Source organism: Balaenoptera musculus, chromosome 20, assembly GCF_009873245.2.
Source record: "Balaenoptera musculus isolate JJ_BM4_2016_0621 chromosome 20, mBalMus1.pri.v3, whole genome shotgun sequence".
NCBI classification, from domain to species: Eukaryota; Metazoa; Chordata; class Mammalia; order Artiodactyla; family Balaenopteridae; genus Balaenoptera; species Balaenoptera musculus.
The window spans coordinates 10,190,911-10,215,684 of NC_045804.1; the positions used below are offsets into that span (position 1 = coordinate 10,190,911).

The following is a 24,774-nucleotide window of genomic DNA, read 5'->3' on the forward strand; positions in this document are numbered from 1 at the left end:
GGGGAAGGGTAGTAAGGAGAGCTGACCTGGGGCCAGTACTCATTATTATATACTTTATAACTTTTCAGAAAAACACTTGTTGCTGAAAGTGAGGGTGTGGTCACTCCAGGCTCAGGTGTCTGGCATCCGCCTGCAGCAGCAGTAGACAGGAGCATGCATGTGATGGTAGAAAGGACAAAAGCAAAGTGCCCGGGAAGACCCTGAGCCACTCAGGGGACATAGGGGGTGACCCTAGTGCTCAGGTGAGGGTGGAGGGACCCAGGGGCAGAGGGAGGGCGGCCCAGTCCTCTGTGCTGGTCTTGCCTTTCTGGTCACCTCACCAAGGCCAGGGAGGTCCCGAATTACAACCTCGTCACATGGGGAGGGACCTCCACTTTGCTAAGTGGTGAGCTGATACGTAACCCTGCTTTTCAGCCACCAAAATGAATAAAACCTGCCTTCTTTGTGGACCACCCCCGTGGATCCCAGAGACCTCTGGCCCTTCTGTTGGCCTTGAGGAAAGGCCTGCAGGATCAGAAGGAATCCGGTGTGGGCAGCCAACCTGGCTGGCGCCCATGTCTTTCTGCCCGTCCCCCCAACAGGGGCAGACGTCCGAGAGAGACTGGACAGTTTCTCCTTTCAAGCTGCCCGCACAGGCTTTTCCCACGACGGGTTCTGTCTTATGCAGGCCGTGTCAAGGCCTCACTAGCTCCCTTCTCTCCCAGAGTGCTGCCTGCGAGCTCTCTGTGCTCCCTCTGGCACGTGCCTTGGGCAAAGCTGTCCGCTCCGGAGCAGGTGGGGCGGCTGTGAATTCTGAGAGAGAGAGATGTGTGTCTTGCTCTCTGCACCGTGACCCGCCTTCCGCTCCTTGAAACCAGATGATAAATTACTCTGCCCAAGCCGAACACGCCCGGACAAGCCTCCTCTCCAACCGTAATTAATACTCGGGGGAAAACACAGACTCGGGGTTTTTATACTTTCGCACATACATGGATGCACACACATAGCCTCTTTCTGTTGTCCTCTAATCCCATCTCAAATGTTTCATGTCCTGCTTATTTTATGGGTGGCACAAAGCCACCCAGCTGGATACATCTTGAAAGCCAAGGGAGGCTCTGGGGATACTTGTCAGTCCCTGCAACGCAGAGCTTGACGGTTTGGGAGCTGATTTTCTGGCAAGCAGTGCCCACGTTGCTGGTACAGTGTAGCTTTGGCCTTGGAGTTAGAAATAGCCATGGGTTTGGGTGAACCCTTTGTGATCAACATTTTCAGGCATTTTCCCCCCACCCTTTGTTTTTATTCCCACTATGGCAACCTAACTGATGCACTAGTCCAAACACATGTGTGCATATACATCAAAGAGCTCCTGACGTCTGATATTCCTAAAAAAAGCTCTACACTGAGTCAGGAGCTTTGCAGCCCCATGAAGCTAGACTGCTGACAACCCTGATAATGGAAATGCTCTGTCAAAGGTCGGGAGAGCCCTAGTGGGCCAGGCGGGGTCGAGTCCTCTGTGTCCCGTGCTGGTCAGTTAGCTCCTTTGGTGTGGCAGGTGGAGCCATGGCTGGGAAGGGGCTCAGAAACCCAAGCTCAAGAAACCCACACTCTCTTACAGGGATCATCAACTTTGCTCAAGGGATATTCTTGGCATGAAAAGAAGCCCGGGCGGCATGAAAAGAAGCCCGGCAGCATGAGCCTGGGCAAATCATTTACCCATCCTAAGCCTCAGTTTGCCCCATCTATAAGATGGACCCTACGGTCAATGGGATAGCATGTTGAATGAGCTGACAGCTGTGTGAGCCCCTCGTAAGCGGGGAGATGCCATGCACAGATAAAGGACTAAGAGTGCAGCTCCTGCCGTGCCTGGCTCAGCGGAGGGGGTGTGGAGACTGCAATTTGGAGGAGTGAATGGTCTTAGCCTCTGACAGGTCCTCCTCCTTGCTCAGTTACTTGTATTGGGGTCAAGGTGGACGCTGCCCCCGATATGCTTAAACCATGAGGCAGTTGGGGCTGCTGAGGGACTCTCGGTTCCCTTCTTCCCCACCACTGGGGGGTTTCTGACCTCACCACCACTGAGGTTTTAAGAGGCTTGGAGGTATTGTCCTGCCCCTCCCCCCTTATTCTTTACAATCAAAAATTTCCTGAGAAGAGATTTTGTGAAGAGCCCTTTGTAACGATCTTCTAAGAGCTAAGCTCTTGATACTGCAGATTCCTCTTAATTGAGGTGGGCAGTGGGTGGGCCATTCTCAAGGAAAATGAGACAATGGTGTTTGTCTCTACACTTGGACCTCTCACTCCCAGGCCCGAGGTGCCTTGACCAGCGCCTCATCCTGCCTCCTTCTCAGGAGCTCTGCCCCCTTCCACCCCGGTGTCTTGAGACAAGAGTGGTTCTTAAGACACTGGACACCAGACAATGAAAGACAGTGATCTCTGAGAGATGGGAAACCAGTGAGGCGAGTCCCCACAGCCTGCCATCTAGAGAGTTTTCAGGCCAAAGTGCCGGGACCCCAAGTAGAGCCTGGTGTTGTCCTTGAGCTGAGACAGAGCTGAGAGCTGGGGAGACCAAGTTGGCTGGAGCTGCAAGACTGGATAGCAGAGAGGAGAGAGCTGGAAAGAGCAGGGATCCTGGAGAACTGCAGAGGGTCCCCACTGAGTATTCAGCTGAGTACTCATCAGCACATGCATTTGAGGGAAGAACCATCTGAAAGGATTAGAGGAAACCGTGCTTGGCACTCACTCGGGGCCAGGAATAGTGTGTGTCCTTACCAGCCCCAGCCAGACTGGGACACTTCCCGGTTCATGGAGCTCAGAGGGGCTTGCCTTGGTAGCAGGGGACACTGAACCTAGACTAACCATGCCTTGGGGCCTGTCTAACAAATCTTAAAAGCAAGATCTGAGAGGATCAAACTCTCTCTAAATAACTTTATTGCATCCCAGAACAAAGCTCAAGAGTATTTATACGAATAAAAGTATCCAGCACCCAAGAAGATAAAATTTACAGTATGTAGCATCCAATTAAAGATTACCAGGCATGGGTTTCCCTGGTGGCGCAGTGGTTAAGAATCCGCCTGCCAATGCAGGGAATATGGGGTCGAGCCCTGGTCCGGGAAGATCCCACATGCCGCAGAGCAACTAAGCCCGTGCGCCACAACTACTGAGCCTGTACTCTAGAGCCCGCGAGCCATGACTACCGAAGCCCGTGCGCCTAGAGCCTGTGCTCTAGGCCACCAGAAGTGGTAACTATATGGATAAATATATGACTTTTTCCTTATTACTTAAATCTCTTTAAAATATAACCATTTAAACAAAAAACAGCATTGTAAGGTTTTGTAAGGTTTATTACACATGCATAAATAAAATGCATGGTAATAATAGCATGAAGGTCAAGGGGGGAGAAATGGAAGTGTACTTATACTTGTGCCAAGTGGGTTAATATCACCTGAAGGTAGACTGTAATTAGCTAAATATATACACTGTAAACTCTAAAGCAACCATCAAAATAACAAAATAAGAGGTATAGCTAATACGTCAAGAATGGAGATAAAATGGAATAATAAAAAAATACTCAATCCAAAAGAAAGCAATAAAAGAGGGAAGAGGGAATAAAGAACAAATGAGAAAAAAAAATAGTGAGATGATAGACATAAGCCTATGCTGGATTAGAGTTTGAAAATCAATGAATATAATTCACCAAGTTTTTAAAGTTTTTTTTTTTAAGGCAGCAAATAGAGGAAAATGATCCTCTTTATTTTTTTTTTGAATTTTTGAATTTTATTTAATTTATTTTTTTATACAGCAGGTTCTTATTAGTTATCCATTTTATACATATTAGTGTATATATGTAAAAGTTGTTTTTTTAACAAACTAAAAAAGGAAAAGCATATGACCATTTCAGTAGACACAGGAGAGGAATTTAACAAAAGTCAATATCAATTTCTAATAAAAAACTGATAAAAACTTTCAACAAGCTAGCAATAGAAGGGGACTAGGAATAGAAGGGAATCTATGAAAAACCTACAGCTAATATCATACTTGACAGTGAAAGGCTTACTATCTTTTAAGATCAGGTACAAAACAAGAATGTCCATTTTCACCATTTCTATTCATTGTTCTACTGGAGGGTCAGTGGAACAAGGCAAGGAAAAGAAATAAAACGTCTCCAGACTGGAAAGGAAGGAGTAAAACTGTCTTTATTCACAGACGGCATGATCATCAATGTAGAAAATCTGATGGAATCTACAAAAAAGCTACTAGAACTAGTCAGTGAGTTTAGCAAGGTTTCAGGATAGAAGAGTGATATCCAAAAACATAATTGTATTTCTATACACTAGCAACAAACAATCAGAAATTGAAAGAAAAATACCATTTAAAATAGCATAAAATATGCAATACCTAGGGATACTCCACAAAAATTCACACATTATTGATTACTAGAAATTCAGTCACATATCTCTATAAATTCTCCTTAGTGTGGTAACATAAGTCAGATTAAGAAGTCTTGGTTTTCCCTCCAGTTTGAAGCCCAGACAAAATGTGAGCTTAAGAGGCCTCTCTCATGCTTATTGTCTCCTGGGTCCCACTGGGTTGCAACTACCTGGCTTTATAACTCAGAGTTAGTAGAAAGAGGGATGAGAGTAGTATTTTTTCCCAGGTTGGAGGAAATCCTGGACCACATTTCATCACTACCCCCATGGAAGAAGAATACAATAAAAGATGAAAATCTAAATGGTAAAGAAATCAAAAAGGGACAGGGAAAAGATCTCTTCAAACCACTTTACTTATGAAAGTATAAAAGTCCTATTCATAGTAGGGTTAATTTTTCCACCACATTCCTTTACATGCTTCTTCCTTATGGGTGAAGGAAGGTGGGAAATTTTGCAACCTAGAGGTTATGCTCCAGCTACAATCACCCACTGCTTGGACCCTTTCTTTAAAAATGAATAAAGTGGCCACTATAAAAAAAAATATGCAGTACCTAGGGATAAATCTGACAAGAGACATGTAAGACCTATACACTGAAAATTGCAAACTACAGATGAGAGAAAGGAGCCCCAATTAACTGGGGAGACATACCTTGTTTATGAGTCAGGAGACAATACTGTTAAGATTCAAGTTGATCTATAGACTAAATGCAATCCGGATCAAAATCCCAGTGGGCATTAAAAAAAAAATTCACGTGTGGATTCTAAATTTAGGGGACCTACAATAGCCAATACAACTTTGAAAAAAAAGAACAAAGCTGGAGGGCTAACATTACTTGATTTTCAGACTTATTAGAAAGCTACAATAATCATGACAGTATCGTATGGCATCAAGGTAAACAAATAGATCAATGCAACTAAGTCCAGAAATGGACCCACACATATATGACAACTAATTTTTCACCAGGCTGAAAAGGTAATTCAATGGATAAAGGACAGTTTTTTTTTTTAATAAGTAATACTGAAATCATGGGCTATCCATATGCAGAAAAATGAACTTGAAGCCATACCTCCCACCGTACACAAAAATGAACTCAACATAAATCATAGACCTAAATGTAACACCTAAAACCTATAAAATGTTTAGAAGAACGGATAGGAGGAAAAAAGTTTTGGTGACTTTGGGTCAGGCTAAGATTTCTTAGATACAGCATGATCTATGAAGAACACATTAGTAAACTAGGCTTTATCCAAATGAAAAAGTCAGCTCTTTGAAAGGACACTATTGAGAGAATGAAAAGTCAGACCAATTAGAAGAAAATATCTGCAAGCAGGTGTCTGATAAAGGACTTGTATCAAGAATATATAAAGAACTCCCCAAACTCAACAATAAGAAAACAAACCACCCAAAAAATATAGGCAAAGATTTGAACAGACACTTCACCAAAGGAAATTTTGGAACGTCAGACAACCACATGAAAGATGTTCAACATCATTTGTCATCAGGGCAATGCAATGGAAACCACGACCAAATACAATTTCATACCTGTTAGAATGGTTAAAATTATAAAGACCGATAACACCAAGTGTTGGTGAGAATATAGAACTGTGATCCTCACACCTGGCCGGTGGGAATGTGAAATGCTGCAATCACTTTGGAAGACAGTTTGGCATTTACTTAAAAAGTTGAACATACGCCTTCCATAGGATCCAGCCATTTCATTCTTGGTATTTTACCCAAGAGAAAAGCAAGCAGGTGCCTATACAAAGACTTGGACACAAATGCTCATAGCAGCTTTATTTGTAATAGCCCCAAACTGGACACAACCTAGATGTTCTTCAAGGACTAAATGGATAAACAAACTATGGTGCATTCATAGCATGGAATACTACTCAGTAATAAAAAGGATGAACTATGGATGAATACCACCACCTGGTTGAATCTCAACATAATTATCCTGCGTGAAAGAGGTTAAACCGCCCCCAAAAGAGTACATATGGCATGATTCTATTTATATAAAACTCTAGGAAAAACAAACCATTTTATAGTGACAGGAAGCAGATCAGTGCTTGCCTGGGAAGAGGGGATTGGGAGAAGGTGGGAGGAAGAGGTTAAAGGGGCATCAGGAAAGTGTCGGGGGTGGTGAATATGTTCGGTATCTTGACAGTAGCGATGATGTTGTGGGTATAAACATATGTCAAAACGTTAAATTGCACACTCTAAATACACGTAGTTGATTGAGTGTGCATTATACTTTGATAAAGCTGATTAAAACACCAAGTCTGCAAAAATTCAAGTCAGCAAATCACCGCATCATTCCTTAGAGCACAAATGGACTCTTTATCCCACAGACAGATTCACCTGAAGACTGGTTTGTATGCTTCCATGTAAAATGAGACTCATTTTATAAAGACGGCATGGCAAGAAAGCTGCCATATGAAGCCACTGTCCTTGTGGTTACAATACTCCGTAAGAGCATGAGACCAAGGCTGACTGCACTTTCTCTGTCCCCTCCTACAGAGAAACGCATCGAACACTCACAGAGACAGGACGGCCACTCCCTGGGGACCCTGTCATGTGTCGCCCAGGGCCACAAGAAGAGGAGCCCTGATGGAAGGCCAGTGAGTGGGGCCCACGCTGTCCTCCCCACATAGCCCCCATGGTCTGCGGTGAGCGGTTTCCAGGACAAAGCTCCCTGGCCAAGTCAAGCTCCATTTGGCCAACGCCCACTTCTGGGCCAAGCAAGGGTGGGCTTGCGGCAAAAACAATACAAAAGCAAACACCAAACTAAATTTCCAGTGTTTGGCTCAGGAAGGCATCAGACTCCTCCCACTTGACAGCGTTACTTCCGTTTCTGATCAGAGAACACACTTTGCCATCCTTGTCACCTGCAGCCCAAGACCGAGGAGCCCATGACGAGAAGCCCGCTGGGACCCAGGGTTACAAATACATGGCGAACCTGCCTTTTCTAATTTCGTTCACAACAAATATACATTATGTTTATAATAACTTTTCCCCCCAAAGTATAACTCTGAAAGTGAATCTACAAAGGAGATCAGCTGCAGGCGGAAGCAACACAGGGACCCAGGGCTCAGGTCACAACTGTGCAGTCCCCCCGTGGGGATCGGCATTGGGAACTGAGCCCCCTCCCCGAGGAGATCAGGCCACAGAGGGGAGTCAGACCACCCTGGACCAGTGAGCCTGAGGTGCCCTTGGTTCAGAAGGCTGTGCAGTTCAGGGGTGCACACCTGGGCCCTGAGTACCTGGTGGGGGGGAGGGGAGGGCAGGGACCAGGAAGGAATCAGCATTGCTTCCCTGGCCACTTGGAGCTGCTAAGCAGTGTCACCTTTAAACAAACTCCTGTCCCCTCATTTCCCTTCCGGCTCCTCTGGCTCCCCAGGCCTGCCTTCCCAGGCATTTTGGACAGGCCCATTGGGGGAAGAGAGCTAAATAAGCCACTCCCACTTCAGCCTCCACAAATCCCCTCCCTCCAGCGCATAGGAAACCCAGAACCCCCAGCAATCATTGTCAGCAGCTCCCAAGATGTTCAACATGGGCATATCTGTCAAAAACTATTCAGGAAAAAAAAGAGAAAGTCTTTATACCTTTTATTCAGCCAATTTTTCCCGAGGCACTGTGGGCTCTCTAAGAAAAAAAAAAGAGAGAGAAAAAGGGGAGAGGATTAGAATCATTGTCGTCATCGCACATCTGGTTGCTGGCTGCGATTTGCTCATTGACTAGTCAAGTCTGGAAGAAGAGGCATTATCTCCCTGGGAGGCCGAGGAAACCTGCCCACATTAAACTGCACGGCCAGTGTGGCTGGGAGTCTACGTCTGATTTAACAGGCAAAGACAAAGGGAAACAGAACACCATGGTCCTGTCGTCCAGATTTTCCAAACTCATTTTCCCTGCCACTCTGGGGTATTCCTTTGTGTTTTTTTCTCTGTCTTCCCTTTGCCCCAAACTCTGAGTTGCCCCCTCCTCTTCTTCCTTACCCCCACCTGGTTTTCAGGTTATTCTCATATGGGGACTTTGTGAATTGTGGATGTGGTGTTTAATCCCAAACTGGGTTCTCCTGCCACCTGCACTGGTTTGTCCCCACCTCCCCAGGTGTCTCTCTGGGTGGGGTCATGGTGCTCACATCTATTTTAATATTCGTCAAAGGATAACACAGGGTGGGACTTCCCTGGTGGCACAGTGGTTAAGAATCCGCCTGCCAACGCAGGGATCACAGGTTTGAGCCCTAGTCCAGGAAGATCCCACATGCCGTGGAGCAACTGAGCCCGTGCACCACAACTAATGAGCCTGAGCTCTAGAGCCCGTGAGCCACAACTACTGACCCCACGTGCCATAACTACTGAAGCCTGTGCACCTAGAGCCCGTGCTCCGCAACAAGAGAAGCCACCACAATGAGAAGCTCGTGCACCGCAACGAAAAATAGCCCCCGCTCACTGCAACTAGAGAAAGCCTGTGAGCAGCAATAAAGACCCAACGCAGCCAAAAATAAATGAATAAAATAAATAAAAATTAAAAAAGAAAAAAAAGGTAACACAGGGAAAAGTGGAAGAGCTGCTATTGCTTAAAGAGAAGTAAGAGAATTCTAAATCTCACAAATACATGATTTCAGAAGCCACTGTTGTGTGTTGTTTGGAATTAGGTGCAGCTTCCAGGAGCTTCCATTGGCAGGAGCAGCTCAGAGCTAGTGCCAGACTAGCAGGGGCCAGGCATTAACTCCTTTTATAATCCAGGAACCTGGGGCCAGAGAGATCAAGGTACTTGCCTAGAGTCACAAAGCTGATTCCTGGGGGCCTGAGGACTGCACACATGTGTCTGGACTCTTAATCCTGCCCTTTTCTCATTGGGCACTTCAGAGATTAGAAATGAGGGTGTGTGTGTGTGTGTGTGTGTGTGTGCTTTTTCTGGACTTAAATTTTCCTTATTTATTTTAGTAATGTTTCATAATTTTATAGGTACATATCCTGCACATCTATTTTTATTGTGGTAAAATACACATAACATAAAATTTGCCATTTTAGCCATTTTAAAGTGTACAATTCAGTGGTATTAAGTACATTCACACTGTTGTGCAACCACCACCATATCTGGTTCTAGAACTTTTTCATCACCCCAAAAGGAAACCACGTACCCATTAAGAAGTCACTTCCCATCGCCCTCTCTCCACTGTGTGTGTATTTCTTTTTTTAAACTTAGCATAAACAGGATAAAGACAAGTGAAAAGCTTCTAAAATCAAAAGGCAGTCAGACTGTACCTCTCTCTTAAGATGTAGAAAATCACCATCATTACCATCATCAATATCACCAGGAAGAGCAGGTAGATGCTGTCACTTATTTTGCACATTTTACCTGCCAGGTGCAGGCACTACTCTTACCATCCCCATTTTTCAGGTGAAAAAACTGAGGTGCGCTTTGGTTAAGCAACTGCACCACCAGTAACTGGGGCAACCGGGTTTCCCTGGCAGGTTCCCACTGTGCTGCACTCCCTCTCACCCACAAACGGAAAGAGGCACCCTTCTCCGTGGGAAACGAGAATTAAAGGTGGAAGGAGAACATTTAATGTGTGGACCCTGCTTGGCCTGTGTTAGAGTTTGTGCAAATCACGAAGGCGGTATTTCATGGGAAATCGCACCCCCAACCCCCAACCACAGCAGGGAGGGCCGTGGGCCAAGGTGTGGCTGAACTTGAACCACACAAGGAGAGGCCATCGCGGAGGTGGCCCCCCATAGCCTCTGTTTGTTGCTTGGCATCTCCCCCCACCCCCCAGTCAAATGGCAAAAGCAAGTACTTCTGGCACATGTCTACACACAGCTCACAAAGTGACTCGATGCGATTGGAAGGCACCGTCGAATGAAGGCGTCATTACAAAACGAGATGGATTGAATCAATCAGCTTTCATCAACCGCCGCCTTCAGTTGATTTGGGGGATTTTCTTATTGTTGCCTTTTTTCTTGGTTTTGTTTTTTTTCTTAAAGTGAGTTTTCCTCCCAGTGCAATTCAATTTGGTTCCATTTAATTCAATCCATGCAGCCCCAGTGAGCAAACACACACACTCGCTGCAGCACAGTTCTGGGCCAAGTGTGCGGGAGTTGGATGGGAGGGGCCTGCCCTGCTGGGCAGGCGGCTGCAGGGCCAGAGAACGCGGGCTAGTCCAGGATTCGGGGTGGGGCGCCACCTGCTTCCCTGTCCTTGTTTCTCCTCCACCGAAACAACTCCCAAGATCCCTCTCCTTTATCCACTGTGTCCAACCCACAGATTTCCTCTAAGCGCCAGGGAAGCTTCTGGCCCGGAATTCCCAGTCTTTGGGCAACATCAGGGCTGGCAAGGCGTCCCCACCCCCACCCAGCCTCCACTAGTCCTAAGGTCCTGAGTCACTCCTTGAGTTCTCCTAAATGTCTCCCATGGTTACAAGTGTCCTTATTTGGTCAAAATATTTGGTACCTATGCCATTTGAACCCAGCGGTTACACCGACTCAGCCCACGTCAGGAGTCTCAGAGGCTGGGACCCATGTCCATCTCCAAAGAACCTCCATGTTTTGAAAGACCCAGAACCAGAGGGGTGGTCGGGAGGACGTGCTGAGCCTGATGCCTTCACCATCGGTGGCACGTGACGGTCCAGCCTATTTTCCTAGTGCTTCGGTGGCACATGACGGTCCAGCCTATTTTCCTAGTGCTTCGGTGGCACGTGACGGTCCAGCCTATTTTCCTAGTGCTTCTTCAGGCTGAGCTGCCCTGGCTCTTCCCTTTCCTCTGTCCGGGTACAGAATCTCCAGAGTAATGAAGTTTTGACCTGTGCCTCCCTGGAGGCTCTTACTACTTGGAAAGGAAGTGGGGCCCGTGTAGACCTGCTTCCTCTGTGGTCTGGCTCTCCTCCTGGCGGGAGCCAGACGGGGATGGTCCGACTCCAACGGGGCTTGTCTTGCATTCTGAGACACACACTGGCTTCTCCGTTCCTCTTCCACGTCCCCAGCATTTCCCATCTTCCCACCCTCTGCCCTCTACTCTCTCACCTCACCCGCCCTGTCTCACCAGCCCATCTGGAGGAGGAGGGAGGGAGGAGCCTGGGGCTCGCCCTGCTCCATGGGCCTTGCTGACAACGCCCGCCCGTGGGCGGGCTGGCGGGCCGGGAAACGTGCAGCGGACTCTCAGCCTCGCAGTTAGCAAACACTGCTCTCAGCCACCCGGCGGGATAATCAATTATGGAGATTTTTGCCTCCGTGATCAGGTTTGTGGAGGAGCACAGATCATCAGCTCAGGCGTGCTGAGTGCCCGAGCACACCCGTGGAAAACCCTTCAGCAGAGTCCAAACAGAGCAAGACGCATTTACCAAGCTCAGAGGGTCCCCACCTGGCCCAACTCCCACTGCAGCAGCCTCTGCACGAAGTCTGCTGAGCTAGAAAGTGCAGACTTCCCAGGGGAGACTTGGTGGGCAAGGAGTTACCCAGAGCGGGGCTGCTCTCCCTTTGCTGGGGCGGGAAGTCCCCACCATCTGGCACTCACCCACTGGCCTGTGACTCCCACCCCCACCCCACAGAGGCCATATCTCACCGGCCCCACGGCCCCAGAACCTGGTGCAGGGCCAATACAGACGGAGGCAGTGGATGTTTGGTGGACGCATGAATGAATGAACCATCCGGCAAGTGTTTGCCGCGAGGGATCGGGACCAGATGACCATTTTGAGAAGCGGGACTGGGTCCTTCTAGAGTGATATTTGCTCCTGGGGGTCCCGTCGTGGATGGACACTCACCCCATGGGACCATTCCTCACCGTCTCCCTGCTCAGTCCTCCTTCACCACAGACTTCACCAGCTCACAGCGTAACCTGCTGCCCTCACCCCTGTCCCCCTCTGATGCCGAGTTCCTCTTGGGCTTTTCTCTGCAATTCTCCTCAAAAGCATTAGCATCTGCCTTTATTCAACTCCATCCAAATGACGGAGGTCACCCCCTTTAACCTGTGTTCTCTTCTGTCCGTAAACCACTGGATTTTTCAGAAATTAAACCTCAACTTGCTTGTATCACCCTTGGGATAAAAGAACACGCATCCTGCACCCCTATGTTCATAACAGCCCTATTTACAATGTCTAAGACATGGAACCATACTAAATGCCCATCGACAGACGAATGGATAAAGAAGTTGTGGTACATATATACAATGGAATATTACTCAGCCGTAAAAAAGAACGAAATTGAGTCATTTGTTGAGATGTGGATGGATCTAGAGACTGTCATACAGAGTGAAGTAAGTCAGAGAAAAACAAATATCGTATATTAACGCACGTATGTGGAACCTAGAAAAATGGTACAGATGAACCGGTCTGCAGGGCAGAAGTTGAGACACAGATGTAGAGAGCAAACGTATGGACAACAAGGAGGGAAAGCCGTGGAGGGGTGGGGATGGTGGTGTGCTGAATTGGGCGATTAGGATTGACATGTATACACTAATGTGTATAAAATTGATGACTAATAAGAACCTGCTGTATAAAAAATTAAATAAAATAAAATTCAAAAATTAAAAAAAAACCTCAAAAAAAAAGATGTGGTATATATATTCAATACACACACACACACACACACACACACACACACACACACACACAATGGAATATTACTCAGCTATAAAAAAGAATGAAATAATGCCATTTGCAGCAACATGGATGGACCTAGAGATTATCCTACTAAGCGAAGTAAGTCAGAAAGAGAAAGACAAATACCATATGATATCACTTATATGTGGAATCTAAAATACAATATAAATGAACACATCTACGAAACAGAAACAGACTCACAGACAAAGAGAACAGACTTGTGGTTGCCAAGGGGGATGGGGGGTAGGGGAGTGATGGATTGGGAACACCTGAAACTAACACAACATTGTAAATCAACTATTGGGTTGGCCAAAAAGTTTGTTTGGTTAGTAAATACATTGTTCGATAAAATTCTTGGTGAAAATGAAAAATGTCTTTTAGTTTTACTTAAAAACGAATGAACTTTTTGGCCAACCCAATATAAGTCAATAACATTGAAAAAAGAAAAAGAACACTCATCTATTAGTAAAACCGATTTTTAGTGTGGGTCATGCAAAATGACTTGCCAGAAAAACTCCTCTCCCATCGTGGCCCAGATGCCCCCTCACTGGTGGCTCTCCCGTGGCACACCCTGGACTTCCTCCCTCCTCTTCCCAGCCAGGTGCCGAGTCACTTGACTGTGGGGCAGGGGTAGAAAGGTATGGAGAAAGTGTAACATGTATTCGTGACTGGTTGTGACTCCAACTATTTGCTAAAATTATTTACTAGTAGCCATCTTGTCTCTTATTTATTGAGCATCTATTATGTGCCAGACACTGAATATACAAGCCTCAGATCAGCCCATGAGGTAGGCATTATGATCCCCGATTTCCCGATGAGAAAAAGGATGCTCAGATATTCATCCAGGTCCATTTCACTTTAAGTCCCAGTCCACTGCACCACACCCTCTTGCACTTTTGGGGAAGAGGGTTTGGAGAATCCATCATTTTTCAATACCTGTCTTCTTAGCTCCACTGGCAAGAATAACCCAGCCCGCCACAGACGCCTATGTTCCAGGACAAAGAGAAAATGGCTTGTCCTGTCAGGGGTGTTTGGGAGAGGAAGAGCTTGTTGATGCTGAAGGCGCTGAGGAGGCTGCCGGTGACAACACAGACCCATTTCTGCAGGACGAAGCTTGGGTGTCTGAGTCAACGCGGGCTGCCATAAAAAAATACTGCAGCCTGGGGGGCTTAAACAGTTCTGGAGGCTAGAAGACTGAGATGCAGGTGCCGGCGTGGTTCGGTTCTGGTGAGAGCCCACTTCCCTGCTTGCAGACAGCTGCCTTCTTGCTGTGTCCTCACACAGTAGGGAGAGAGCTGTGGCGTCTCTTCTAATAAGAAGGGCACTAATCCCATCACGGGACCCTATCCTCATGACCTCATCTAACCCTAATCACCTCCCAAAGACCCCACCTCCTAACACTGTCACGGTGGGGGTTAGGGCATCAACCTATGAATTTGGGAGAACACAAATGTTCAGTCCGTGGCACGTTCCCCAGCATTCACTCTTTCCTTTGCTTTTTTCTTTCTGCATCTTCCCAAATGTGCAGCACTGGTGCTGGGCTCTTGTTTAAGATCAGAGCAGATTTATCTGGCGTCGTACAAGTTGCTGCAGTGCAGTCGCCAGCCCAGGAAGGATCTTAGGGGCCCCTTGCCTACCGTGGTCATGCTGTTGGTTAGGGTCTCTGCTCAGAGAGCCTGGTGCCCTCCCCCACCTTGACCTTCTGGGGAGGAACAAGGCCAGGTGGATGGTAATGAGGCAGCATTAAAAACCCTGCCTGTCCACTGCTACTCTTGTTGTATTACTTTGGATTTTATTAAATAGCCTATTTTGTGCTCTAAGAGGAACTGGAGGTGAACGGTGCAGTTTTATAAATAAAAAATTAACCGTGGGTGGCTTAAACACGACTTTTGATGATGGTCATCACAACTCCAAAGCCAAGTCAATTTAAAGGTGTTTTTTTTTTTTCCTTTTTATGAAAAGAAATTCACCTTTGGAGAGAAGAGGAGAGGACAGGAGAGGAGGGGAGTGGAGGGGAGAGATGGGGAGGGGAGAGGAGGGCTGCTGGCTCCTGGCTCAGAGACCCCGAGGCACTGAAAGGGAGACTGGGGAGTTCTAGCAGGTTCTGGCCATCAGTGGTTGCAGGGCCCACTGGGGTTCTGAGCACACAGCAAACAGGGCCACCAGGGGAAGAGCCACCTCCCGATGGGCCCTCGCAGGGCGTCAGGGCAGGAGCGAGGTTACTCTGTGCTCAGAGCAGCCCAGACCCCTCTCCCAGGAAGGCCAGGCAGGGATTAGGGCCCCCCCCAGCCACAGTCCCCCCTTCAAGGTCCTCCAAGGCCTTTAGTCCTGCTCCAGGGGTCAGGGAGCAGGTGGGTCCATCTCACCCTCTGCCCGAAGGGCGGCCCTGTGGGCCCTGCGGCAGGAACAGCACAGCTGACACCTGTTGAGTGTGCAGGCAGCGGGTGGGGAAAGCCCAGCAGCCCACTGTGGGACCACTGGTCCCAGAACCCACGTGGCTTTGGTGCCCAATGTCTGCCAAACCCTTCTGTCTGTTTGTGACTCCCCAGCAGTCCCTTCTCTGACCTTCTGTGGACAGCTGGCTCTCCCGGCTGTGATGGACTTTGCAAACTCCTGAGCTTCCGGATCCCCACCTGGCCCAGTCCCATGGTCCCTGTGCTGCCTTGGCCTTTGCCAGCAGCCCCGATGCTGTCAATTGCTCATGCTGTGTAGGAGGCTCTGTCTGGTGGGATGAGGTCGGCAGGCAGCTGGTGGGGAGGGCCTTGGGGAAGGTGCTCCTCCACGTTAGCCGAACTCAGCATGGACCTGGGACTCGAGTGAGCTCAGTGGTCACAGGACCAGTGGCATTTCCAGCATCTGAGCTGTCTGTCAGCACTACTGCATGTCACCCCTCTGTCCTGGGGTTGGCCAGGAGCAGAAAGTGAGGCCCAGGGAGGGAGTTTTCCCAAGGTGGACACAGCTCCGAAGGACCAAAGCTGGGACAAGAATGTCCAGTGCCACCAAGCAGGTGGCAGATGGTGTGGGGCAGGGACCAGAGAACCCGCTGTGGACACGGAAACCATCCAGGGGCCAGAGTCACAGAGGAAACGTGGGAGAGCAGGGGTGGCACCTCCTCCCTGAGGAGCTTTCCAACACACAATCCCTATCGCCAGGAGCCCAGCATTGGGTTATTTCAGCAAGTCTACGGAACCCACTTGGCCGTCAGCCCATGGAGAAGATGCCAGCTGTACTGGGTAGAATGGTACCCCCAGAAATGTGTGTCCCCCTGGAACCTCAGAATGGGAGAGAGGGTCTTTGCAGATGTAGCCAGTTAAGGGCGAAGAGGAGATCATCCTGGATTAGGTAGGTCTTAAGCCCAATGAGAGTGTCCCCATAAGAACCAGAAAAGGAGCAGACACAGGCACAGAGAGGCCATGTGACAACAGAGGCAGGGACTAGGGTGATGTGGCCACAAGCCAAGCAAAGCCTGGGCCTCCAGAAGCTGGAAGAGGCAGGAAGGATCCGCCGCTAGAGCCTTTGGAGGGATCGTGGACCTGCTGACACCTTTATTTCAGGCTTCTGGCCGCCAGGACTGTGAGGGAATAATTTCAGTTGCTGTAAGCCCCATAGTTTGTGGAAATGTGTCACGGCAGCCCCAGGACACTAATCCGCCAGCCTTCTCCAAACGCCTTAGAATGATCACGACATTTGCCCCAACCCACGCTGCACCTCTCTTGTCCTGGCCTGGGCAGCCTGGGTCCAGACCCCAGCAGCCCTTCCTCCTACTCACTGGTCCTCTGTGACGTCATTCTGATGATGCCCACTCTCCGATGCTCACCCCTCCGAGAGCTGTTCTTTCGAATGCAAACTAGAGGGATGGGGAGGCCACGGCTGAGCTGTGGTCCGAGGAGAAGGATGCTGCACGGCACGCTGGTGTCTTGCAAACGGATCCTGAGAAACATCTTTCAGGCTGAAAGACCCCAGGAAAACCGTTGTTCCCTTGACGGGTATTTTGTATCCACTTTTTAAAAAAAAATAAATTTATATATTTTTGGCTGTGTTGGGTCTTTGTTGCTGCGTGCCGGCTTTCTCTAGTTGCGGCGAGCGGGGGCTATTCTTCATTGTGGTGCGCGGGCTTCTCATTGCGGTGGCTTCTCTTGTGGAGCAGGGGCTCTAGGCGTGCGGGCTCAGTAGTTGTGGCACTCAGGCTCAGTAGTTGTGGCTCGGGGGCTCTAGAGCGCAGGCTCAGTAGTTGTGGTGCATGGGCTTAGTTGCTCCGCGGCATGTGGGATCTTCCTGAACCAGGGCTCGAACCTGTGTCCCCTGCATTGGCAGGCAGATTCTTAACCACTGAGCCACCAGGGAAGCCCTTGAATCCACTTTTTAATTTGTTTGGGGTTTTGCGGGTTTTGTTTGACTTTTTATTGTGGTAAAATATATGTAACAAAAAATTGACCATTTTAACCATTTTTAGGTATACGGTTCAAGGGTAAATACACTCACACTGTTGTGCAATCATCACCACCGTCCATCTCCAGAACTCCTTCATCCTCCCAAACTGAAACTCTGTCCCCATGAAGCACTGACTCTCCATCCTCTCCCCCAGCCCCGGTGCCTTCCATCCTCCTTTCTGTCTCTGTGAATTTGACTCCTCCAGGGACCTCATATGAGTGGAATCACACAGCGTTTGTCCTTCCGTGACTGACTCGTTTCACTGAGCACAGTGCCTCCACAGCTCCTCCATGTTGCAGCAGGTGTCAGAATTTCATACCTTTTACAGGCTAATATTCCACTATGGATAGACCACATTTTGTTTATTCATCTGTTGATGAACATTTTAAGCCACTTTTGAAGACAGTGAGAAACATACAATCAGCCATGTTTCCCATTTTTCTTTGGCTGCTGGCAAGTTCAGAAAAGAGAAGAAATAGGGCTCAACCTCGCTAATTGTATTTCAAAGCCTCGACAGGTGTCTTTTCCCTTCCTATTTCTCTTTTTCTGTTCTCTAATCTTGACTTCTACCTACTGGCACATTTCTATTTTATTTAGTGTGGTTATGAAAATGGATGCAAAACCGTCTATGGGACACGATGGGGATACCAGGTAGAAGCGTTCGCCATCTTATGTTCTCCAAGTTGTCCTCGGTGCCACACCAGCTTGTGTACCCGCTGAGGAGTGCTCAGCGTTACAGCTCCTGTCTCCAAGTTCATTCCTTCACTCATTCACTCAGCAAACGTGTATCGAGTCCAGGCAGGAGGGGCACAGCAATGCGCACAGCTCGGGCTGTGGGGTGTGAACACCTTTGACGGTCTGGTTTCCTGGTTGCGTCCGCGTGCTGGGGTCTGATTTCGCTGAGGAGGCTGGTCTTTCTAATGAAGGTAAAGGGCCCCGTCTGAGCTGTTCCCCAGGGAGCCGGGGACTGCCACGTTCTCTTCAAAACTCGGCTGAAATGGAGTTCAGTGATGGCCAAGTCTGGGCGGCCGTCCAGTCTCCACTTGGCTCCTGTCCCTTCTGTTTCTTTAAAAGCCGGCGGCCCCTGAGCATGGAGAGTCCGCCAGGGCTGTGTTCAAAATCACAGTTGGGAACGTGTCTCCTTGTAGGTGATCCTTGGAAACCTGACGATGTACTTACAGCCTCTCCTTCGTGGGGCAGGTCTGGCCCGAGGACACAACCCCTCGGCATAAGCAGCGGGTGGGAGGCTGCCCAGTTGCGCCTTGAGCAGCACGGGTCGGGGGTGGGGAGTGTGGTGGAGACGGGGGAGGGGCTGAGTTAATACTCAGGACAAACAGCACCATTCAGCACACAGACGGTCTGCTATACTAGCTTCTTAGAAGAGCATGTTTTTCTATCAATAATTTAGACATATCCTTTCTCCTTTGGGAGATGGGCAAAATCTCATTTCCTGAGCAAATCCCCTAAGAAACCAACCTGTTCATTCCTCTAAGATTTTCAGAAATCTGTCTCGATCAACCTACTTATAAAAGTAGAGACTTGGCTGAGAGGGCTGGGAGCTGGGTGCCAGGACAGCTGTCTGCACAGTCCATGGGAGCCAGGCGGAGTCCAGGCAACGTCCCAGGACCACTCTGGGAAGTGCAGCCAGCCCCGTCCTCCTCCACGAGTGCCTTCTGTAAATGCCATGAGGAAGATGTGCAGAGCACAGAACCGTACTGTTTGACTTTAACACAACAACTAGATAAATCGCTTGAAGAAATAGAGAAAAGCCAGGCAGAGATGTCCATCTTAGGAAAAATCTTGGGATGAGGTATCTGCAGCTTTTTCCCGCTCCCCAAAGGGGAGAGAAGTCCCTGGTTGTGCTGGGCGCTTATGTTGGAGGTTAATCCACAATCCGGTCCCACCTGGGATGACTGGGAAACCTTTGGCGAGTTTCTCAACCTCCGAGTGCCTTAGTTTACTCACCTGTAAAGTGGGATGACAACAGTGCCGCCCCCCTGGTGCCTTTGTGAGGAGTAAAGGAGAACAGGCTTTAGCATGACACCTGGCACATTACTGGGGAGGATTTCACCCCAGTAATGAGGTACTGAGTTTTATTTATTTATTATTTTTATTTATTTTTGGCTGCGTTGGGTCTTCGTTGCTGCGCATAGGCTTTCTCTAGTTGCAGCGAGCAGGGGCTACTCTTCGAGCGGGGGCTACTCTTCGTTGTGGTGCGTGGGCTTCTCATTGCGGTGGTTTCTCTTGTTGCGGAGCACGGGCTCTAGAGTGTGTGGGCTTCGGTAGTTGTGGTGCGCGGGCTCAGTAGTTGTGGTGCACGGGCTTAGTTGCTCCGCAGCATGTGGGATCTTCCCGGACCAGGGCTCAAACCCGTGTCCCCTGCATTGGCAGGCAGATTCTTAACCACCGTGCCACCAGGGAATCCCCGAGGTAATGAGTTTTAAAAGTGAAACCAAGGCTGCCCTGTCTTTGGCAGGAGGACCCCCTTCCTGCTGGTTCCTATTTCTGAGCTGGGACTTGCCACCACAGGCTGGGGAGGGATCTTCCTGCCAGCGTGGCCACGGCAAGGCCCGCTCCCCTGGGTCAGCAACATCGCAGGCCTTCCCCTTCTTTCAGCTGACAAAGGACTCCTGAGACCTCTAAACCACCACGCCCTGCAAACCCGTGGCTGCAACGGCCGTGAAGCCTGGGACCTCGGGCACAGCCAACCACCGCCTGCTGGAGCGCCGGTGGCCAAGGAGTACTTAGGTCCTCAAAGTCAGGCATTTGTGCTCGGGCTGCAGATTCGGGGGCAGGGGGAGGTACTGAGCTGTGAGTAAAGTCAGAGCCCACTCTTCACCACCTCCTTCTGTTCAGTGCGTCCTGGGTGGCCCTGCTCCAACCCTGCTGCTTAACCATGTCTTTTATCTTCTGTATCCTGATGCTTCGATACCTGGGGCCTCACTGACCCTGGAGGGACCATCTCTCCCAGGGCTGGCTAATTCCTAGAGATGGCAGACAACTCCGCCAGCCCATCCTGCATGTACAAAACAACCAACCCAGAGCCCACACCCACACCTCCTCTACAGGGCTCTCACTCCCAGGCCACTGTCCACCTGCCCTAACCACCCCAGGGCCAGGTATCAGACAACTTGGGACAGCCCGTATGCCCAGAACCCACTGAAATTACTCAACTAGCCCAACCTAAGCCTGCTCACCCTGCCTCACCTGTCTGTTCCCTTGGAAACCACAATACAGGCTCTTGCCCACATTTTCCTGCTCCCTCTGCCTTCTGACCCATCCTGGTGCTGCCCCACGTTGCCCTGTGTGGCACGCCTCCTGTTTCTAGGGAACTGTGAGTATAAAGTCTTCTCCTGGCATGGCAGGCATTTTCGTGTCTGTGTGTCCTATCCCACCTGATTCAAACACATCCTGGGTCCCCTTAACACCTGCCAGACTCACCCTCCCAGCTGCACCTGCTGGCTTCTCCCTCAGGGTCCTGGCTCTTGCAGGAGGGAGCCAGTTTTAGGGGGTGACACCCAAGTGCTCCCCTGAGGGTGGGGGAAGAGTCGGTTAGCACTTGGTGCAGCTTAGAGGCTGCTGGCTCGACCCGATTGCCACTGCTAGACCTCCTCAAAAAGACTATTACTGCTCAGCAATTACCTTTCGGGATTAACACATCTCTGCCCACTTTACCAATTTCAGAGTCTTCTACTGGAATCGGCCTCAGAAGTAAAAAGTGATCCTGGACTTCTATCAGACCCATGTCCCCGGGAGCGTCTGCCTGCGACTAACCCTTGTTGACAAGCAGCTAATTGGGGATTGTGCCCATATCGACAATTGGGCCTATTTAATAATAGATGGCTGCTGTCTTCTGCTCACCGAAAGCCTTTACTGAGACGGGTGGAGAGCATGGTCATTTGTGTCTTTACACATACACCCCTGAGGTCCTGAGGCTAATGGTCAGGACTCTAAATAGTAATAACAAAGATGGGGGGAGCTTCAAGATGGAGGAGGAGTAAGACGCGGAGATCACCTTCCTCCCCACAGATACATCAAAAATACATCTACATGTGGAACAGCTCCTACAGAACACCTACTGAACGCTGGCAGAAAACCTCAGACTTCCCAAAAGGCAAGAAACTCCCCACGTACCTGGGTAGGGCAAAAGAAAAAAGAAAAAACAGAGACAAAAGAATAGGGACGGGACCTGCACCAGTGGGAGGGAGCTGTGAAGGAGGAAAAGCTTCCACACACTAGGAAGCCCCTTCACGGGTGGAGACGGCGGGTGGGCGGTAGGGAGGAAAGCTTTGGAGCCACGGAGGAGAGCGCAGCCACAGGGGTGCGGAGGGCAAAGCGGAGAGATTCCCGCACAGAGGATCGGTGCCGACCATCACTCACCAGCCTAAGAGGCTTGTCTGCTCATCCGCCGGGGCGGGTGGGGGCTGGGAGTTGAGGCTCGGGCTTCGGAGGTCAGATCCCAGGGAGAAGACTGGGGTTGGCTGCGTGAAAGCAGCCTGAAGGGGGCTAGTGCGCCACAGCTAGCCAGGAGGGAGTCCGGGAAAAAGTCTGTACCTGCCGAAGAGGCAAGAGACCATTGTTTTGGGGTGTGCGAGGAAAGAGGATTCAGAGTACCGCCTAAACGAGCTCCAGAGATGGGCGTGAGCCGCGGCTATCAGCGCGGACCCCAGAGACGGGCATGAGACGCTAAGGCTGCTGCTGCCGCCACCAAGAAGCCTGTGTGCAAGCACAGGTCACTCTCCACACTGCCCCTCCCGGAAGCCTGTGCAGCCCGCCACTACCAAGGTCCTGCGATCCAGGGACAACTTCCCCAGGAGAACACACAGCGCGCCTCAGGCTGTTGCAACGTCATGCTGGCCTCTGCCGCTGCAGGCTCGCCCCGCATTCCATACCCCTCCCTCCCCCAGGCCTGGGCCAGAGCCCCCTAATCAGCTGTTACTTTAACCCCATCCTGTCAGGGCAAGGAACAGACGCCCTCAGGCGACCTACACACAGAGGCGGGGCCAAATCCAAAGCTGAATCCCAGGAGCTGTGCGAACAAAGAAGAGAAGGGAAATCTCTCCCAGCAGCCTTGGGAGCAGCAGATTAAATCTCCACAGTCAACTTGATGTACCCTGCATCTGTGGAATACCTGAATAGACAACGAATCATCCTAAAATTGAGGTGGTGGACTTTGGGAGCAACTGTAGACTTGGGGTTTGCTTTCTGCATCTAACTTGTTTCTGGTTTTATGTTTATCTTAGTTTAGTATTTAGAGCTTATTATTGTTGATAGATGTGTTTATTGATTTGGTTGCTCTCTTCCTTTTTATATATATATATATTTTTTTCCCTTTTTCTCCTTTTGTGAGTGTGTATGTGTGTGCTTCTTTGTGTGATTTTGTCTGTATAGCTTTGCTTTTACCATTTGTCCTAGTGTTCTGTCTGTCCGTATTTTTTTTTTTTTAGTATAGTTTTTAGAGCTTGTTATCATTGGTGGATTTGTTTCTTGGTTTGGTTGCTCTCTTCTTTCTTTTTTGTTTTTTCTTCCTTTTTAATTTTTAATAATTTATTTTAATTTTTAATTTTAATAACATTATTTTATTTTGTTCTCTTCCTCCCTCCCTCCCTCTCTCTCTCTCTCTCTCTTTCTCTCTTTCTTTCTCCCTTTTCTTCTGAGCCATATGGCTGACAGGGTCTTGGTACTCCAGCCAGGTGTCAGGCCTGAGCCTCTGAGGTGGGAGAGCCAAGTTCAGGACATTGGTCCACCAGAGACTTCCTGGCAAAACGTAATATCAAACGGCAAAAGCTCTCTCAGAGATCTCCATCTCAATGCTAAGACCCAGCTCCACTCAATGACCAGCAAGCTACAGTGCTGGACACCCTATGCCAAACAACTAGCAAGACAGGAACACAAGCCCACCCACTAGCAGAGAGGCTGCCTAAAATCATAACAAGTTCACAGACACCCCAAAACACACCACCAGCCATGGTCCTGCCCACCAGAAAGATAAGATCCAGCCTCATCCACCAGAACACAGGCACCAGTCCCCTCCACCAGGAAGCCTACACAACCCACTGAACCAACCTTACCCACTGGGGGCAGAGACCAAAAACAATGGGAACTACGAACCTGCAGCCTGCGAAAAGGAGACCCCAAACACAGTAAGTTAAGCAAAATGAGAAGACAGAGAAATACACAGCAGATGAAGGAGCAAGGTAAAAACCCACCAGACCAAACAAATGAAGAGGAAATAGGCAGTCTACCTGAAAAAGAATTCAGAGTAATGATAGTAAAGACGATCCAAAATCTTGGAAATAGAATGGAGAAAATACAAGAAACGTTTAACAAGGACCTAGAAGAACTAAAGAGCAAACAAACAATGATAAACAACACAATAAATGAAATTTAAAATTCTCTAGAAGGAATCAATAGCAGAATAACAGAGGCAGAAGAATGGATAAGTGACCTGGAAGATAAAATAGTGGAAATAACTACTGCAGAACAGAATAAAGAAAAAAGAATGAAAAGAATTGAGTACAGTCTCAGAGACCTCTGGGACAACATTAAGCGCACCAACATTCGAATTATAGGGGTCCCAGAAGAAGAAGAGAAAAAGAAAGAGATGAGGAAATATTTGAAGAGATTATAGTTGAAAACTTCCCTAATATGGGAAAGGAAATAGTCGATCAAGTCCAAGAAGCACAGAGAGTCCCATACAGGATAAATCCAAGGAGAAACACGCCAAGACACATATTAATCAAGCTATCAAAAATTAAATACATAGAAAAAATATTAAAAGCAGCAAGGGAAAAGCAACAAATAACATACAAAGGAATCCCCATAAGGTTAACAGCTGCTCTTTCAGCAGAAACTCTGCAAGCCAGAAGGGAGTGGCAGGACATATTTAAAGTGATGAAAGGGAAAAACCCACAATCAAGATTACTCTACCCAGCAAGGATCTCATTCAGATTCAACAGAGAAATTAAAACCTTTACAGACAAGCACAAGCTAAGAGAATCCAGCACTACCAAACCAGTTTTACAACAAATCCTAAAGAAACTTCTCTATGCAGGAAACACAAGAGAAGGAAAAGACCTACAATAACAAACCCAAAACAATTAAGAAAATGGTAATAGGAACACACATATCGATAACTAACTTAAATGTAAATGGATTAAATGCTCCAACCAAAAGACAGACTGGCTGAATGGATACAGAAACAAGACCCGTATATATGCTGTCTACAAGAGACCCACTTCAGACCTAGGGACACATACAGACTGAAAGTGAGGGGATGGAAAAAGATATTCCATGCAAATGGAAATCAAAAGAAAGCTGGAGTAGCAATTCTCATATCAGAC

The 24,774-nt window shown here is 48.6% G+C and overlaps 1 protein-coding gene across 13 annotated transcripts in view; it reads right to left on the reverse strand.

The window, feature by feature from the left end:
- RBFOX3 (RNA binding fox-1 homolog 3) overlaps window positions 1-24,774 on the reverse strand; it is a 448,464-nt gene that overhangs the window by 120,426 nt on the left and 303,264 nt on the right. For 12 of the 13 annotated variants that reach the window (XM_036837416.1, XM_036837410.1, XM_036837420.1 and 9 more), the window contains one exon: window positions 8,007-8,046. The exons of the other annotated variant lie outside the window; for it this stretch is intronic. The gene's annotated coding sequence lies outside the window, so the exon portion shown is untranslated. The remainder of the gene's footprint in view (window positions 1-8,006; window positions 8,047-24,774) is intronic. 13 annotated transcript variants of the gene reach the window in all.